Source organism: Antennarius striatus, chromosome 16 (assembly GCF_040054535.1).
Source record: "Antennarius striatus isolate MH-2024 chromosome 16, ASM4005453v1, whole genome shotgun sequence".
Taxonomy (NCBI): domain Eukaryota; kingdom Metazoa; phylum Chordata; class Actinopteri; order Lophiiformes; family Antennariidae; genus Antennarius; species Antennarius striatus.
Genome location: NC_090791.1, coordinates 1525056 through 1544491, shown reverse-complemented (window position 1 = coordinate 1544491; position 19436 = coordinate 1525056).

Here is a 19436-nt window from a genome sequence, read left to right as displayed (position 1 = left end):
CACACACACACACACACACACACACACACACACACACACACACACACACACACACACACACCACACACACACACACACACACACTTAGCACAAACATTTCCCATTATCCCTTGCTGTCTGAGCAGATACGAAAAGGAACGTGAACATCGTAGTTGTCTGGAGGCGGAGCTGAGCGACTTGAGGGTTTTGGAGGAGGAGCTACTGGTTCACAGACTACCAGACCTCCATAACCTTCTGAAAGATCTGACAGAACAACTGATGGAGATGGAAACACAACACCGACAGGTAAAAAGACCAAAAGTCTCACCTGAACGGTTCTGGGGAACAAACTGCCTCTAAGTCTGGATACTTGTTTACCTGTCCAGGATGTACAGGGTCTCCAGGGCCGGATGTCAGGGTCATTCACCCTGGAGATTGCTCCAAAGTCACTGGAGTCACTGGATTTGATCCAGCAGCTGGACCAGCTGAGACGGACGAACGCGATTCAGCTCAGTGGGAACCAGGCAGAGCGCTGGTTCGACACCCAGGTGGAGAAACATCTACAGCATGCTCTTATTTTGAAATATTTTTGAGATGACTCATATCTATCACGTGATCGGTTCGACTTGGTGGTTCTCTGGCTGTGATGTGTTCAGGCGTCCACGTTGAGGTCTCTTGAGATGACCTGTGACCGTCCGCCAGGGCCGGACCTCCTGCAGGCTGAGCTGAAGGAACTGAGAAGAACAGCAGTGAGTCTGGAGGAGGAGCTAATTCATCTTCAGGCTATGGTAAGATAACGCCAGACCCAACCAAACGCTACCGTTACTCCAATGGAGAGTGATGGAGGGCGAGGAGCTGTTTCCACAATCTTTAGACTTGTTCTTCTCTGTACATTAGCTGCTAACGGCAACTAGCTTTTATCTAAATCTCAATAAAAGTCGCTGATTGTCCTAACATATGTTAGCAAGGTATCCTTTGCATGAACCTGTCAAGCAGAGACTCACAGAGATTTAACCAACCTAATAAGCATAATACCTGATATCAACCTGTGACCTGTTAGCTTTAGTCTCAGTCTGTTAGCATCGTATCACACTCTTGGACCTGTTAGCACTAGCTAACACAGAATTGGACAACAATGACAATCTCGAGGGTAAACATTCACAGAACACGATGCTGGAGGCCTCGGGTCGGGAGCAGAACATGTCCTTCATGCAGCAGCTAGTGGTCCAGCAGCAGAGAGAAGACCATCTCGGTGCAGAGCTGGACTCAGTGCTGCAGGCCTCCGGTTGTCTGGCTGGAGACCACCTGACCCTGATGGACATGATGACAGAACTGAAAAATGAGATACAAGACTACTGGAGACTGCTGGACAGACTGGAGCCAACGGGACACAAGATGATGACGACGCCAAACAGGTAAATGCTTCATGTGACGTCATCCACCTCAAAGGAAACACACAGGAGGTTTCACGGTTAACTCATCTAAACTTTAGATTTTTTTGTAGCTTTAACCATCTAAGAATGATCCATTAAGCCAATTAAAAACAGCACTATGTATGCCAGGCCAGTAGAGGGCGTTGACACCCCAATGCCACAGAATACTGACCAACAGAAGAACCAACGAGACGAACAAGTGTCCGTTTCAGCTTGTCAGAGTAGACAGGAGTATTCCTTGTGTAATTCTGTGCTGTCCTTGTTGGTGTTCAACAGTTTCTCAAGTCTTCACCAAAACTCTGCAATTAATGTGACCCGTCTGGTCTCAACTAGCAGCCCTGTTGACTCCAGGAAAATCAGAGTGAACACAACGGTTAGTGTTCAGGAACAAGGTCTCAAGAAGGAGAATCAGACTTTCTCTAGATGTCCAATCCGCACTGTCGCCCCCCTCTCAGAAAACCCAACAACAGTCCAGTCAAGCAGGGTCCACAGCAAACATCTCAAACACACAGCGGTGACCTCAGTCAACATCTCAAATCTGAACAGGTCATTCCTCAAATCTGAAAATCAGAGGCCTGGAGCTTTTCCTGGAGAGATGGGTAGACAATCCATGACCATTAGTACAGCAGTCAACAAACAGCACCACCCTGTGAAAGTTCAAGTCCAGGGTGAATTTCATAGTTTGCAGAACTCATCAACTGTTGGTATTCAGGAAAATTCAGCGAACAGAACTGAAAGAGAATCTAAAGTGGAAACAAATGCTGCAAAAGAATCCATTGCATTGGTTGCCGACACACAATCTGTTTTGATTGTTCAGGCAAAACCAGGAGTTTCTACTGCCAAACAAGTCACTACAGAAGGTGGTTTGCAAGTTAACAAAAATGTTCAAACAGTGATCAGCAAAACCAGCATTTGTACAGAATCCATCTTAAAGGAAAGACTACATCCCCTGAAAAATCAAATGACAACATATCCCAGTGTACAAACATCTGCAGAGGTAGAGAAAGAGACAGAATCTGGGGGTGTTATCACGGCTAAGAACCAGGACATTACACCAGTCGAGCCTTCAGGTGCAGAGACAGCACTAAGAGCAGTTGGTGTTTCATCATTTCCACTCTCTGAAACGTACAGTCTGAGGTCAGAGGAGGAGAAAGTCAAGCAGGAAGTGGAAGGTGCTTCACACGTCCTCAGATTAGATCAGATCTCCGATTCGACCCATGCAACAGATATGGAACACAACAGTATTATGGAGGAGGCAAATGTGGGGTCAGGCATTGCAAACATATTACCAATTTTCCTGGACAACAAGGACAATCTTGAGGGTAAACATTCACACGAAAGAACCTCACCGGCTCCAGACTTGCAACCTGTTAGGGGCACTGCGGTCCGAGCAAAACCAGAACCTTCACCTTACCAGCAAACTGCTATTGAAGCTAATTCCAAAGGATATAAATCAGAGCCCATCATTGAAACAGTGATCACCAATATTGTTTGTTCAGAAGCAGAAATAAACCAACAAACACATTTAACAAATTCAACAACAGGTGATTCCAACAAAAACCAAGCTGAACAGGTCTACAGACAGACAGAACTGGTGGTTCCCACTCAGGTAGAACTCACTGAGAACTCCATCCAGGTGGATCCTGCAAAACTTGTGTTTTCAATTTTAGAAACTCCAGAAGAGACTGTAAGGGAACAAAGAGAAACTGTAATTGCAACATCCTGTGACTCCCGATCTGTCATTAGTGGATCAGTGGAGGTTCACATTGGGGACCTGACCACAAGTGAAGAGAAGGACATACGAAGAGAAGAAAAGAAAGGAGAAGATGAACTGGAAGGTACTGTTAGGTCAACCATTGCAAATGCTCCTGTAGACACCCTAGAAAGTACTGACAATATCGAAAGTAAAACTACAACAGGAATCCGTGCACAACCAGACAAGGAAGTCACTGATCAGGCAAAACCAGAAATTTCTACTCCCAGAGAAACTGTTGAAGAGCTCCAGAGAAAGATAGAACCTGTGGTGTCAGTTCAAATTAAATATAAGGAAGGACCATCAGAAACTGAGGACTCCATCCAGGGTAAGAGTTCTGCACAACTTGTGTTTTCAGTTTTTGAAACTCAAGACAGTTTAAGGGAGCAAAAAGAAGACGTAATTACACAATCTGGTGACTCCAGATCTGTCAATAGTGAATCAAAAAAGTTTCAAGTTGAGGTCTCTGGTGACCTGAGCACAAGTGAAGACAAGGACAAAACAGTAGAAGAAAAGAAAGGAGCAGACGATCTCGAAGGTACTTTGGGATCAAGCGTTGAAAACACTTCTGTAGATACCCTGGAAAATAATGACAATATCAAAAGTGAAACTACAACAGGAATCAGTGCACTGGTTTCTGACAAACAGCCAGACAAGGAAGTCACTGATCAGGCAAAACCAGACATTTCTACTCCCAGAGAAACTGTTGAAGAGCTCCAGAGAAAGATAGAACCTGTGGTGTCAGTTCAAATTAAATATAAGGAAGGACCATCAGAAACTGAGGACTCCATCAAGGCTAAGAACAAGAACATTACCACATGTGAGCCGTTAAATTTAGAAGCATCCCCAAGAGAAGTTGGTCTTTCATCATCTCCACTCTCTGAGCTGCACCGTCTTACGTTAGAGGAGGAGAAAGACGACAAGGAAGTAGAAAGACAAGAAGTAGAAGGTGCTTCAAAAATCATCAGATTAGATCAGATCTTGGTTTTGACCCATGCAACAAATTTTGAACACAACAGAGTCAAGGAGGAGGAAAATATGGGGTCATGCATTGCAAACGTTTCACTGGTTGTCTTGGACAAGGATAATCTTGAGGGTAAATGTCCACGAGGAAGATTCCCACCAGCTCTAGACATGCAACCTGTTTGGGGCACTGCTGTCCAGGCAAAAGCAGAACCTGTACCTTCCCAGCAAACTGCTATGGAGGCTAATTTGCCAGCACATAAATCAGAGCCCATCATTGAAAGTGAGATCCCCAATACTGTTTGTTCAGAAGCAGAAATAAACCAACAACCACATTTAACACATTCAACAACAGCTGGTTCCAGCAATAACACAGTTACGCAGGTTTACAGAAAGACTGAACTGATGGTTCCCCCTCAAATAGAACTCACTGAGGACTCCATCCAGGGTAAGAGTCACGATACTGCACAACTTGCGTTTTCAGCTTTTGAAACTCAAGAGAGTCCAAGGGAGCAAAAAGAAGCTATAATTACACAATTTGGTGACTCCAGATCTGTCAATAGTGAATCAAAAAAGTTTCAAGTTGAGGTCTCTGGTGACCTGAGCACAAGTGAAGACAAGGACAAAACAGTAGAAGAAGGGAAAGAAGCAGACGATCTCGAAGGTACTTTGGGATCAAGCGTTGAAAACACTTCTGTAGACACCCTGGAAAATAATGACAATATCAAAAGTGAAACTACAACAGGGATCAGTGGACTGGTTTCTGACAAACAACCAGACAAGGAAGTCACTGGTCAGGCAAAACCAGACATTTCTACTCCCAGAGAAACTGTTGAAGAGCTCCAGAGAAAGATAGAACCTGTGGTGTCAGGTCAAATTAAATATAAGGAAGGACCATCAGAAACTGAGGACTCCATCAAGGCTAAGAACCAGAACATTACCACATGTGAGCCGTTAAATTTAGAAGCATCCCCAAGAGAAGTTGGTCTTTCATCATCTCCACTCTCTGAGCTGCACCGTCTTACGTTAGAGGAGGAGAAAGACGACAAGGAAGTAGAAAGACAAGAAGTAGAAGGTGCTTCAAAAATCATCAGATTAGATCAGATCTTGGTTTTGACCCATGCAACAAATTTTGAACACAACAGAGTCAAGGAGGAGGAAAATATGGGGTCATGCATTGCAAACGTTTCACTGGTTGTCTTGGACAAGGATAATCTTGAGGGTAGATGTCCACGAGGAAGATTCCCACCAGCTCTAGACATGCAACCTGTTCGGGGCGCTGCTGTCCAGGCAAAAGCAGAACCTGTACCTTCCCAGCAAACTGCTGTGGAGGCTAATTTGCCAGCACATAAATCAGAGCCCATCGTTGAAAGTGGGATCCCCAATACTGTTTGTTCAGAAGCAGAAATAAACCAACAACCACATTTAACACATTCAACAACAGCTGGTTCTAGCAATAACACAGTTACGCAGGTCTACAGAAACACAGAAGTGTTGGTTCCCCCTCAAATAGAACTCACTGAGGACTCAATCCAGGTTGAAACCTCTGCAAAACTTGTATTTTCAGTTTCTGAAACTCCAGAGGAGACTTTAAGGGAGCAAAAAGAAGCTATAATTACACAATTTGGTGACTCAAGATCTGTCAATAGTGAATCAAAAAAGTTTCAAGTTGAGGTCTCTGGTGACCTGAGCACAAGTGAAGACAAGGACAAAACAGTAGAAGAAAAGAAAGGAGCAGATGATCTTGAAGGTACTTTGGGATCAAGCGTTGAAAACACTTCTGTAGATACCCTGGAAAATAATGACAATATCAAAAGTGAAACTACAACAGGAATCAGTGCACTGGTTTCTGACAAACAACCAGACAAGGAAGTCACTGGTCAGGCAAAACCAGACATTTCTACTCCCAGAGAAACTGTTGAAGAGCTCCAGAGAAAGATAGAACCTGTGGTGTCAGTTCAAATTAAATATAAGGAAGGACCATCAGAAACTGAGGACTCCATCAAGGCTAAGAACCAGAACATTACCACATGCGAGCCGTTAAATTTAGAAGCATCCCCAAGAGAAGTTGGTCTTTCATCATCTCCACTCTCTGAGCTGCACCGTCTTACGTTAGAGGAGGAGAAAGACGACAAGGAAGTAGAAAGACAAGAAGTAGAAGGTGCTTCAAAAATCATCAGATTAGATCAGATCTCGATTTTGACCCATGCAACAAATTTTGAACATATGGGGTCACGCATTGCAAACGTTTCACTGGATGTCTTGGACAAGGATAATCTTGAGGGTAAATGTCCACGAGGAAGGTTCCCACCAGCTCTAGACATACAACCTGTTCGGGGCGCTGCTGTCCAGGCAAAACCAGAACCTGTACCTTCCCAGCAAACTGCTATGGAGGCTAATTTGCCGGCACATAAATCAGAGCCCATCATTGAAAGTGGGATCCCCAATACTGTTTGTTCAGAAGCAGAAATAAACCAACAACCACCTTTAACACATTCAACAACAGCTGATTCTAGCAATAACACAGTTACGCAGGTCTACAGAAACACAGAAGTGATGCTTCCCCCTCAAATAGAACTCACTGAGGACTCAATCCAGGTTGAGACCTCTGCAAAACGTGTGTTTTCAGTTTCTGAAACTCCAGAGGAGACTTTAAGGGAGCAAAAAGAAGCTGTGATTACACAATCTGGTGACTCCAGATCTGTCAATAGTGAATCAAAAAAGTTTCAAGTTGAGGTCTCTGGTGACCTGAGCACAAGTGAAGACAAGGACAAAACAGTAGAAGAAAAGAAAGGAGCAGACGATCTCGAAGGTACTTTGGGATCAAGCGTTGAAAACACTTCTGTAGATACCCTGGAAAATAATGACAATATCAAAAGTGAAACTACAACAGGAATCAGTGGACTGGTTTCTGACAAACAGCCAGACAAGGAAGTCACTGGTCAGGCAAAACCAGACATTTCTACTCCCAGAGAAACTGTTGAAGAGCTCCAGAGAAAAATAGAACCTGAAATTTCTACTCCCAGAGAAACTGTTGAAGAGCTCCAGAGAAAGATAGAACCTGTGGTGTCAGTTCAAATTAAATATAAGGAAGGACCATCAGAAATTGAGGACTCCATCAAGGCTAAGAACAAGAACATTACCACATGTGAGCCATTAAATTTAGAAGCATCCCCAAGAGAAGTTGGTCTTTCATCATCTCCACTCTCTGAGCTGCACCGTCTTCGGTTAGAGGAGGAGGAAGTCGACAAGGAAGTAGAACGAAAAGAAGTAGAAGGTGCTTCAAAAATCATCAGATTAGATCAGATCTCGATTTCGACCCATGCAACAAATTTTGAACATATGGGGTCACGCATTGCAAACGTTTCACTGGATGTCTTGGACAAGGATAATCTTGAGGGTAAATGTCCACGAGGAAGATTCCCACCAGCTCTAGACATGCAACCTGTTCGGGGCGCTGCTGTCCAGGCAAAACCAGAACCTGTACCTTCCCAGCAAACTGCTATGGAGGCTAATTTGCCGGCACATAAATCAGAGCCCATCGTTGAAAGTGGGATCCCCAATACTGTTTGTTCAGAAGCAGAAATAAACCAACAACCACATTTAACACATTCAACAACAGCTGGTTCTAGCAATAACACAGTTACGCAGGTCTACAGAAACACAGAAGTGTTGGTTCCCCCTCAAATAGAACTCACTGAGGACTCAATCCAGGTTGAGACCTCTGCAAAACGTGTGTTTTCAGTTTCTGAAACTCCAGAAGAGACTTTAAGGGAGCAAAAAGAAGCTGTAATTACACAATCTGGTGACTCCACATCTGTCAATAGTGAATCAAAAAAGTTTCAAGTTGAGGTCTCTGGTGACCTGAGCACAAGTGAAGACAAGAACAAAACAGTAGAAGAAAAGAAAGGAGCAGACGATCTCGAAGGTACTTTGGGATCAAGCGTTGAAAACACTTCTGTAGATACCCTGGAAAATAATGACAATATCAAAAGTGAAACTACAACAGGAATCAGTGCACTGGTTTCTGACAAACAGCCAGACAAGGAAGTCACTGATCAGGCAAAACCAGACATTTCTACTCCCAGAGAAACTGTTGAAGAGCTCCAGAGAAAGATAGAACCTGTGGTGTCAGTTCAAATTAAATATAAGGAAGGACCATCAGAAACTGAGGACTCCATCAAGGCTAAGAACAAGAACATTACCACATGTGAGCCGTTAAATTTAGAAGCATCCCCAAGAGAAGTTGGTCTTTCATCATCTCCACTCTCTGAGCTGCACCGTCTTACGTTAGAGGAGGAGAAAGACGACAAGGAAGTAGAAAGACAAGAAGTAGAAGGTGCTTCAAAAATCATCAGATTAGATCAGATCTTGGTTTTGACCCATGCAACAAATTTTGAACACAACAGAGTCAAGGAGGAGGAAAATATGGGGTCATGCATTGCAAACGTTTCACTGGTTGTCTTGGACAAGGATAATCTTGAGGGTAGATGTCCACGAGGAAGATTCCCACCAGCTCTAGACATGCAACCTGTTCGGGGCGCTGCTGTCCAGGCAAAAGCAGAACCTGTACCTTCCCAGCAAACTGCTATGGAGGCTAATTTGCCAGCACATAAATCAGAGCCCATCGTTGAAAGTGGGATCCCCAATACTGTTTGTTCAGAAGCAGAAATAAACCAACAACCACATTTAACACATTCAACAACAGCTGGTTCTAGCAATAACACAGTTACGCAGGTCTACAGAAACACAGAAGTGTTGGTTCCCCCTCAAATAGAACTCACTGAGGACTCAATCCAGGTTGAAACCTCTGCAAAACTTGTGTTTTCAGTTTCTGAAACTCCAGAGGAGACTTTAAGGGAGCAAAAAGAAGCTATAATTACACAATTTGGTGACTCAAGATCTGTCAATAGTGAATCAAAAAAGTTTCAAGTTGAGGTCTCTGGTGACCTGAGCACAAGTGAAGACAAGGACAAAACAGTAGAAGAAAAGAAAGGAGCAGATGATCTTGAAGGTACTTTGGGATCAAGCGTTGAAAACACTTCTGTAGATACCCTGGAAAATAATGACAATATCAAAAGTGAAACTACAACAGGAATCAGTGGACTGGTTTCTGACAAACAGCCAGACAAGGAAGTCACTGGTCAGGCAAAACCAGAGTCTTTTATTTTCCATCAAGCATCTTCAGAGGTTCAAAAAGAGACAGAACCTGTAGCGTCAACTCACATGATGGGAAGGGAAAGCCCCATTCAGGCAAAGAATCAAGCTCCTGTAAAAGTTTTGCCTTCAAGTTTGGATAGTTTGCCTGTTCTTAGTTTAGATCAGAGTTTGACAATATCCAGTCTATCAAAAGGTGAACAAGACCAAGCTATCAGGGATACAGATACCATGTTCTGTAGTATAAATGCTTCCTCGGGTATCCTGGACAGTGATGACAACCTCGAGAGAAGAAATGCACACACAACCACATTTGCTTCTGACAATCAATCTCTCACGATCACTGTTGTTCAGGCAAAACCAGAATCTTTCACTTCTGAAGAGTTTCAGAAAGAGAAAGAACCTGTGCTGTCAGCTCAAATGAAAAATACTGTGACTCTCATCCAGGCTGAGGACCAAAACTCTGAACAGGATTTACCTTCAAGTCAGGACACTCCAGAAGAAGTCATGGATGAGGAAGAAGAAGCTTCTGTTACATCCTGTGTCCCTGGTTCTCATATTCTGAAGTCAGAAGAGGCTCAAGGTATAACCTCTGTAAACTTGACTCTGGTGAATGACAAGGACATAAAAGGGCATGAAAAGAGAGGAGAAGAAGTAGAAGAAGTGGAAGGGACCAATTATGAACAATACAAAGTCAAGGACAATGCAGGTACATGGACTGACAGAGTGGTTGGTCCAACCAGAATCACAGACAATAGAAACACTTCAGAGAATTTGAATGAAGTAGAACTCAAGGTCGATGATACCAACAAGGTAAAGTCGAAATATGTTGAGCCAGACAAGTTCCATTTTAGTCAATCAGATCAAGAGGCAACACTAATTATCCCACAGACAAAAATGTCTACAGACTTGAGTACTTCTACCGCTGAAGAGTGGTCGAGACCAGGAGGAGTCCATGAAACATGCTTGACTTCAGAAATACCGCTTAGTCCAGTTGATCTTGAGCTGTCAACGAGCATGACACATGACTTATTCTTCCCAATTGATCTAGAGGAGAATGTTACAAGTCCAGATTCACATTTGAGTCCCAGTGACTTCACAAGTTTGAGTCCTGTTGATGATGAGGTATGTATGAGTCCAGATGGTGAAGAAGATGATGAGGTATGTCTGAGTCCAAATGTTGAAGATGATGATGACCTATGTTTCATTTCAACTGAGGAAAATGTACATGAAAAACCAGTTGAGAAATACGTTCTCTCAACAAAAGAGGAAGCCCAGTCCATTTCATTCGGCGGTGATCAAGCCATGTTAGAAGAGGACAGAAATAGAAACATCATGATGTCAGTGACAGACGGTAGTAGTCTGCATTCTGGATCACTTGAGGGTGAAAAAAGGAGTCAAGGTACTGAGAAAAGTACAAAGAAGTCTAAAAAACTAATTCGACAGATTGGATTAAAGATAAGCAAAAGCCTGAGGAGCTTGGAATTTGCAGGACCAGTTCATCGTGGCATGAAAACAAAGAACAAAGAGAAAGGCAGTTCTGTTCACAAGTCAGATGCTCAAACTCCAAATACAGGCAGGGTAATCTCTCCAGTGCCTACTGGGCTAGCAACAAGCCCACCAGGATCATTAGGAACTGGGAGGTTTGGTGCTGGAGGGAGTAGGGAGTGGAGAGTCTATGGTGGGAATACTGGACGAATGAGCAGCTGTACTGGGAACGATGGCTCCCCAAATACAGACAGGGAAGTAAGGTCTCCTTTACCCACTGGGCTCGCAACAAGCCCCACGGGATCATTAGGAAGTGGTCGTTTTGGTGGTGGAGGGAGTGGGGAGTGGAGAGTCTACGGTAGGAGTACTGGACGCATGAGCAGCTACACTGGGAAAGACAGCGTCCCAAGTACAGATAGGGAAGTAGTCTCTCCGGTACCAGGAGAGCTATCACCCAGCCCACCAGTATCATTTGGAACTGGGAGGTTTGGTGGTGGAGGGAGTGGGGAGTTGAGAGTCTATGGTAGGAGTACTGGACGCATGACCAGATGGACTGGGAATGATAGCGTCCCAAGTACAGATAGGGAAGTAGTCTCTCCGGTACCAGGAGAGCTATCACCCAGCCCACCAGGATCATTTGGAACTGGGAGGTTTGGTGGTGGAGGGAGTGGGGAATGGAGAGTCTACAGTGGGAGCACTGGACGCATGAGCAGCTGGACTGGCAGTGATAGCTTACCGAACACAAACAGGGAGACAATCTCACCAGAACCCATAGCATTAACAACAAGCCCACCAGGATCGCTAGGAACTGGGAGGTTTGGTGGTAGAGGAAGTGGGGAGTGGAAAGTCTACGGTAGGAGTACAGGACGCATGAGCAGATTCACTGGAAACGATAGTTTCCCCAATGTAGACAGGGAAGTAATCTCTCCAGTACCAGTGGAGCTAGCAACAAGCCCCCCAGGATCATTAGGAACTGGGAGGTTTGGAGGTAGGGGGAGTGGGGAGTGGAGAGTCTATGGTGGGCATACTGAACGTGTGAGTCACGGCAGTAGTCCAGACGAGGTCATTGCCAATCGGAACCCAATGATCAGCCCGCCAAGTAGCCAAACAGGCGGTAGGTCAGGAGTCAATGCTGGTAGCGGTAGTAGGTTCAGCTTAGGTGTTGTTAGACGTAGCAGCAGCACCAGTAGTGGTGGAAAGACTGGGAAATTCTCTAGCCCTGCCAGTGGTGAATGGAAACCTGTTTACAGCTCAACCAGTGCACGTAAGGGCAACGTGAGATCCCCAAGCCCCAGGGGGAGGAGGAGCGCCAGTATGGGTAGTAGTGGATGGGTGAGCCCTCCAACAGTTGGTGGACACAGCAATAAAAGCCCAGGGAGCGGGCCTAAACTGACCAGCACCGGTGGCAATGGCGGCAGTCGAGGTGAAGGAAAGACCGGCGGCTCTTCTGGCACGGGGGGGCGGGTCATCAGCAGCAGCGACCGGCCAGTCAGAAGCACCGGCAGCGGCGGTGGAGGCATCAAGGAAAGGATCAGTGTTTGCAAGATGGCAGCTCTGTCAATCTCGGCGGCGGGGCAGAAAGGAAGTCAGGACAAACAACAAAAACAACAAAAAGCTGCAGGTGAGAAAAAAACAATGATGCAGAGATATTGATTTATGCATTAATCCTCTGAAACCCCAAAATTAAAAAAAAAATTAAAATATGAAAAAATTGAAACGGTTTGACCAGAAGGTTATTTATCACTTTATTTGTTGTTCGTCATTTAAAAACCTCTGACAAGGAAATGGGCTGAACGTGTCAAAGAGGACGTGAAGACCTCTGGTGTAAATTCAGTTTCAGAATCTGTTCTGATTAAAAATTAGCTCCTGGTGAAGGCGATAAAATCGGAGTAAAGTTTTTTTAAATTCCTAAAAATAAAGTGTTTATCAGTGGAATCTGAACATCCGTACTGTATTTCGTCGTTAATTTTTAAAAATCGATTATTGTCATATTGGTGATATTTTATTGGCTTCATCTATTTTTTTGATGCTAACATGTTTGTGAAGCAACAATAGCTTATCTTAGTTTAGCTAGAACTGTAATCATTGTTTGTATTTGTAAAGAAAAGTAAAAAATTCTTAAAGGAATTAAATCCCTACCTTTCAGGCCCCTCCCCTCTCCTCCAGAGATGGTTGAATACATGACATCATACACCTTACATCATGCATCTGATTGGATAACTAGGGAGTGACATCACACTGGCTGGAAGTTTTCACCAGTGACAACCCCGTGACCTCCGTTTGTTTCCGTGCACCTGAAGCTTGGCTCTCATTGGTGGAAGCACAAAACAGCTGACGCCTCTAAGCTCCTCCCATCCAGCAGAACATTATGCTTTTTTATTGAGTTTACATGATTGGGATCTTTTGCTCTTTGTTATAAAAAATAAACATAATATACATCAGGGTTTTCACGTGTCAAAGTGTTACCACTTAAAATTAGTTGTGTATGAATTTAAAATCATGTGAATTAAAATAACATTACATTAAAACAAACTTAGATTCTTCTGGTTATGAGTAAAAAGTAAAAATGGGACTTTACTTTTTAATTTTTTTTTAAATTTTAGAAACATTTTTTTGTCATTTTTTTCATTGTGGTCTTAAAATATTTTCTTTTTGATTTTCTTTAATCCATGTCTTTTTTTTTTGTCAAAAACAATGGGTTTCTGGATTTTTTAATGTAATTAAAGCTGATTAATAAAAATAATGTTTGTCTTGTTGAATCAGACACTGGTTAACTTAAACCAGATTAATTCCCACTAAACTAGGAAAACACTTCTGATTTGAAAATGTCTCCAGAAATCAGCATCAGTGAAATCACTTTATCAAGAGGATGACGAGGTGTGATTCTCACTCTGGCCATCGGAAGGCAGCAGATCTCTGCTGATCGATAGACCTGTGGCGCTAGGCGAAAAGGTGTGGCGTCTGAGAAGGCGGAGCCAACAAGTGTCTGAGATAAGACTGAAGATGACTGTTGGAATCATGGGTAATTTAGCAGATGAGGACGACGATGATTATGATAAAGTGATCGTCAGGTTTTACCTGGAACCACCTCGGTCTCCCGTGGAGTCGTAGGTTGGTAGGTCGTTGGGTCCAGAGCGTCGTGTCCTCAGTGACGGTTTGGGGTCCGTCTCAGCTGCTGGTTCTGGTCCACCAGAGTCCAGAGTCCCAGCAGCCTGTGAGAGTCTGGCCCGGTTCTGAGAGCAGAAATTATCTGTGGATATGAATCCTTTGACTGATTATTTGAAATTTACTGATTTGATTTTTCCATCCATCCATCTTCCCCGTCTTATCCGGAGTTGGGTCGCGGGGTCGTGGGGTCGTGGGGTCAGCAGCTTCAACAGGGAGCCCTCCTCACCACGACTACCCCTCGATTCTTATTTGATTTTTATGAACTGTAAAAAAAACTATTGGAATTAAAACAAAGACTTAAGAGATATTCCAATTATTATTTGTATTAAATCCGAAATACAGAAAAGTTTCAGTTTGAGTTAAACAAACAGACGTTTTCCCATGATGCTCCCTGGTTTGGAGACGGACCTGAAACAACGTTCAGGCGTTCTGACGCAGAAGTTGGACCAGTCTGACGTCTCAACGTGAAGAACCAGAGGTCATCCGTCATTTACAGCCACTGCTAATGGTGGGGATATGTAAGGGTCAGGAGGTCAAAGGTCAGAGGTCAGAGGAGGAGTCTCTGCACATTTCGGATTTTCAACAGCATCAGAACAGAAACGCATCAAACGTCCGAAAAGGATGAAAATGAAACGTCATCAGTAGAAAAACTGGAGTACTATCACGTGTTAATACTGCATGTGTTAGTACTACATCTGTTAGTACTACATGTGTTAGTACTGCATCTGTTAGTACTACATGTGTTAGTACTGCATCTGTTAGTACTGCATGTGCCAGTACTGCATCTTTATGTGTTAGTACTGCATCTATTAGTACTACATGTGTTAGTACTACATGTGTTAGTACTGAATGTGTTAGTACTACATGTGTTAGTACTGCATCTGTTAGTACTACATGTGTTAGTACTGCATCTGTTAGTACTACATGTGTTAGTACTGCATCTGTTAGTACTACATGTGTTAGTACTGCATCTGTTAGTACTACATGTGTTAGTACTGCATCTTTATGTGTTAGTACCGCATCTATTAGTACTGCATGTGTTAGTACTACATGTGTTAGTACCGCATGTGTTAGTACTACATGTGTTAGTACTGCATCTGTTAGTACTACATGTGTTAGTACTGCATCTGTTAGTACTACATGTGTTAGTACTGCATCTGTTAGTACTACATGTGTTAGTACTGCATCTGTTAGTACTACATGTGTTAGTACTGCATCTGTTAGTACTACATGTGTTAGTACTGCATCTGTTAGTACTGCATGTGCCAGTACTGCATCTTTATGTGTTAGTACTGCATCTATTAGTACTACATGTGTTAGTACTACATGTGTTAGTACTGAATGTGTTAGTACTACATGTGTTAGTACTGCATCTGTTAGTACTACATGTGTTAGTACTGCATCTGTTAGTACTACATGTGTTAGTACTGCATCTGTTAGTACTACATGTGTTAGTACTGCATCTGTTAGTACTACATGTGTTAGTACTGCATCTTTATGTGTTAGTACCGCATCTATTAGTACTGCATGTGTTAGTACTACATGTGTTAGTACTGCATGTGTTAGTACTACATGTGTTAGTACTGCATCTGTTAGTACTACATGTGTTAGTACTGCATCTGTTAGTACTACATGTGTTAGTACTGCATCTGTTAGTACTACATGTGTTAGTACTGCATCTGTTAGTACTACATGTGTTAGTACTGCATCTGTTAGTACTACATGTGTTAATACTGCATGTGCCAGTACTGCATCTTTATGTGTTAGTACTGCATCTATTAGTACTGCATGTGTTAGTACTACATGTGTTAGTACTGCATGTGTTAGTACTACATGTGTTAGTACTGCATCTGTTAGTACTACATGTGTTAGTACTACATGTGTTAGTACTGCATCTGTTAGTACTGCATGTGTTAGTACTACATGTATTAGTACTACATGTGTTAGTACTGCATCTGTTAGTACTACATGTGTTAGTACTACATGTGTTAGTACTACATGTGTTAGTACTGCATCTGTTAGTACTACATGTGTTAGTACTACATGTGTTAGTACTATATGTGTTAGTACTACATGTGTTAGTACTACATGCTAGTACTGCATGCTAGTACTGCATGCTAGTACTGCATGTACTAGTAGTACATGCTAGTACTACATGCTGGTATTACATGCTAGTACTACATTTGTTAATACTGCATGCTAGTACTGCATGTTCGTACTAGATGGTAGTACTAGATGGTAGTACTAGATGGTAGTACTAGATGGTAGTACTAGATGGTAGTACTAGATGGTAGTACTAGACGGTAGTACTAGACGGTAGTACTAGATGGTAGTACTAGATGGTAGTACTAGATGGTAGTACTAGACGGTAGTACTAGACGGTAGTACTAGATGGTAGTACTAGATGGTAGTACTAGATGGTAGTACTAGATGGTAGTACTAGATGGTAGTACTAGACGGTAGTACTAGACGGTAGTACTAGACGGTAGTACTAGACGGTAGTACTAGATGGTAGTACTAGATGGTAGTACTAGATGGTAGTACTAGATGTTTGTGTATCTTGTTCAGATTTCTTTCATCAGTATTTTGTGGATAAACTTCAGTTCATGTTTTAACAGACATCATGATTATAATGATTATAATGATAATCATTAGTGTGTGTTTGGTGTGTGTGTGTGTGTGTGTGTGTGTGTGTGGGGGGGGGGTCACTGTTACACAACCGAGTTCTTCACATGTATTAATGTACAGGGGGGTGTGACTACTACGGTATGCATGAAGACCGGCTGGAACAGGTCTGTAAGCACACACACACACACACACACACACACACACACACACACACACGCACGCACGCACGCACGCACGCACGCACGCACGCACACACACACACACACACACACACACACACACACATTGATGATAAGCTTTATAATAATCACTCTATTTAACTCAATGCTTTTTCTCACAGCTGCTCAGCCAATCAGCTTCTGCGTGTCGAGGACACACCCTTTGACCTTTGACGAGTCGTGACAACACCTGAAGAAGAGGAGGCGGCACAGGTGTGAACGGATCGGTCCAAAGTGACAGTCGAACAATAAAAAAAACCTGTTTGTGGCCAAAACTAGTGAAACGACCAGGTGAGGAGGAGGAGACTGTGAACGCCTCACGTCGGATGAGCTACACAACAGGTCGTCTAAAACTGAAGGACTCCAAAGGTTTATCAATAAAGTTATTGTGATTTGAAGATTTCTGATCATGAATTGATTTATTTTTTACAATAACATTTATGTTAGATTAGATTTACTTTAACGATTTCCATCTGATGCTTTTAGCATTTTTGCGCCAGTAAATGTCAATAATTGACTGAAGGAGATCCCGCCTGACGTTTCCTTATAAGGTAACGATGTGCAGCGGCGCTGGAAGCAGCGACGCGTCGGAACACGAGAAGATGGAATGTAAAACGTTTGAGCGTCGTGGCTTCAGGCGTCTTTTTAAAAGTTTGTTGTTTGCATATTAGAGAATCAGACGCTCAGCGTCTGACCACAACGCCAGCGGGCCGTTCCTGTGTGGGCGGAGCTACGAAGAGATTAAAATACCACAACTGAGGATAGATAAAACAGCTGAATGAATTATTCCTTCCAGAAGGAATGAACAGAAACTTCCAGATTTGGAGCAAATTTTAAAATTTGCAGGACACAAAAACCAACAAATGTAATTGCAGGAGAGTGATTTAAAGTGAAAACATCCAGATGACCTCACGTTGTTACCGTCCAATGAGACGCCAGATCAACGACCAATTCTTTCATCATTTTTAATAATCCGTTAACGCCTGAACCATGAAATAATTTACAGAACATCGAATTTTAAGAAAGTAAGGTCTAATGGAACCTTCTGACAGATGTTACCAAAAAAATTACAAAAATATATATATATATACAGTATACAGTATATATATACTGTATGTATACACTAGCAGGAACTTGTGGAACTTCTACGATAACACAATAATATCAGACTTCATACCAAACACATGAAAACAAATTTATTGGTATTATAAACCAAGCGCACCCAACGTACGCAAAAATCAACGTGGAAAAATATGCCGTGATTGGTTGGGCGTTTGATTGACAGGTAGTGGGAGAGTTGGTGACAGCGTGAGACTTTGTCAAGTGAGCTTATTCAAATATATAGGTGGGGAGACATATATGTACACATATATACGTATACACATACATACGTTTTTATTTTATTTTTTTGTTGATTGTAAAATAGACTTTGTGTTATCTTGTACGGTGAGCTTGAGTGTCGGGAAGGGAGCCTTTAAATTAAATGTGTTATTATTATATTATTATTATATATACACATACATTTATATATATATATATATATATATATGCCTAAATGTAGTTTTTTTTACAAGGAAAATGCAGGTGCATGTGTCTGATTGTCGATTTTTCCTGAAAAACCTGATTTATACAAATTTATGATGCAGAAAAATCAAAATTTGAAGACGCTGACTGAATCAGAATGTATCAGAATACATTTGGCTTTGAAGGGTTAAACTGTAATTTTTGGAAATTTTGATTTCTGGGTTTGGGATCCCCTGGTTTGCCTGGTGGAACAGAAGGGAGGTGGACACACCCAGAACCACCTGGTGTCCACATACTTCTGGCCACTTCTTTCAGCGGCTGCTGTTTGCTCCGTGTTGCGTTCAGGAGCCAAACTGTTGACAGGTTCGTGTCGAGACACAAATATTTGTCTTGGTTTTGGTGCAAATGTTTCCGTGAGACGGGTTCTACGAGACAGAAAAAGCCCCGAGGAGACAAACGGAAAATCCGAAGAATTTTTGTCACTTTCTGAGGAAGAGGAGGAGGAGGAGGAGGAGGAGGTGGAGGAGGAGGAGCGACCGTCATCTCACGTCAATCACCAAGGTGATTGATCGGTGTGAGAACATCCAGAGTGAAAGTAGAGAAAAGACGACGCGGGCGAGTTCCACGTCCGCAAAGACGCAGAAAGTCAAAAAACGTCCGATGGAAGGAGGTCGTGCAAAGTCGCCACGGCAACGCGTCTCGTACGGATGCGGTCGTCGTTTCAGACGTTTCAATAGACAAACTTTTTACTTGTTTATTTTGAGTCACTTCACTTTCACAGGTGAAGTTGTCCCACAGGAACATGCCTGAGCGTCGCCGTGGGCGACAGGCCACGCCCACTCAAGGTATATCTGTTGCATAAGGTCGTTGCCGCGGGCGATGCATTCAGGTGAAAGTTGACAGGTTAATGAGGGGGAGGGGGGGCAGTCCAGCTGGTTTGAAATGAAATAAACTGAAGATAAATTCCTTAAACTGGATTAAATAAAACACTTGGAGGACGAGAACCAGAATCCGCCTGACAAATCACCCTGTTACCGTGGAAACGGCAGAGAAAACCACGAAAATACAAGAAATAAACACATAAAATAAAATAAAAGTTCAGTCAAGAACCAAATAACTGATCAA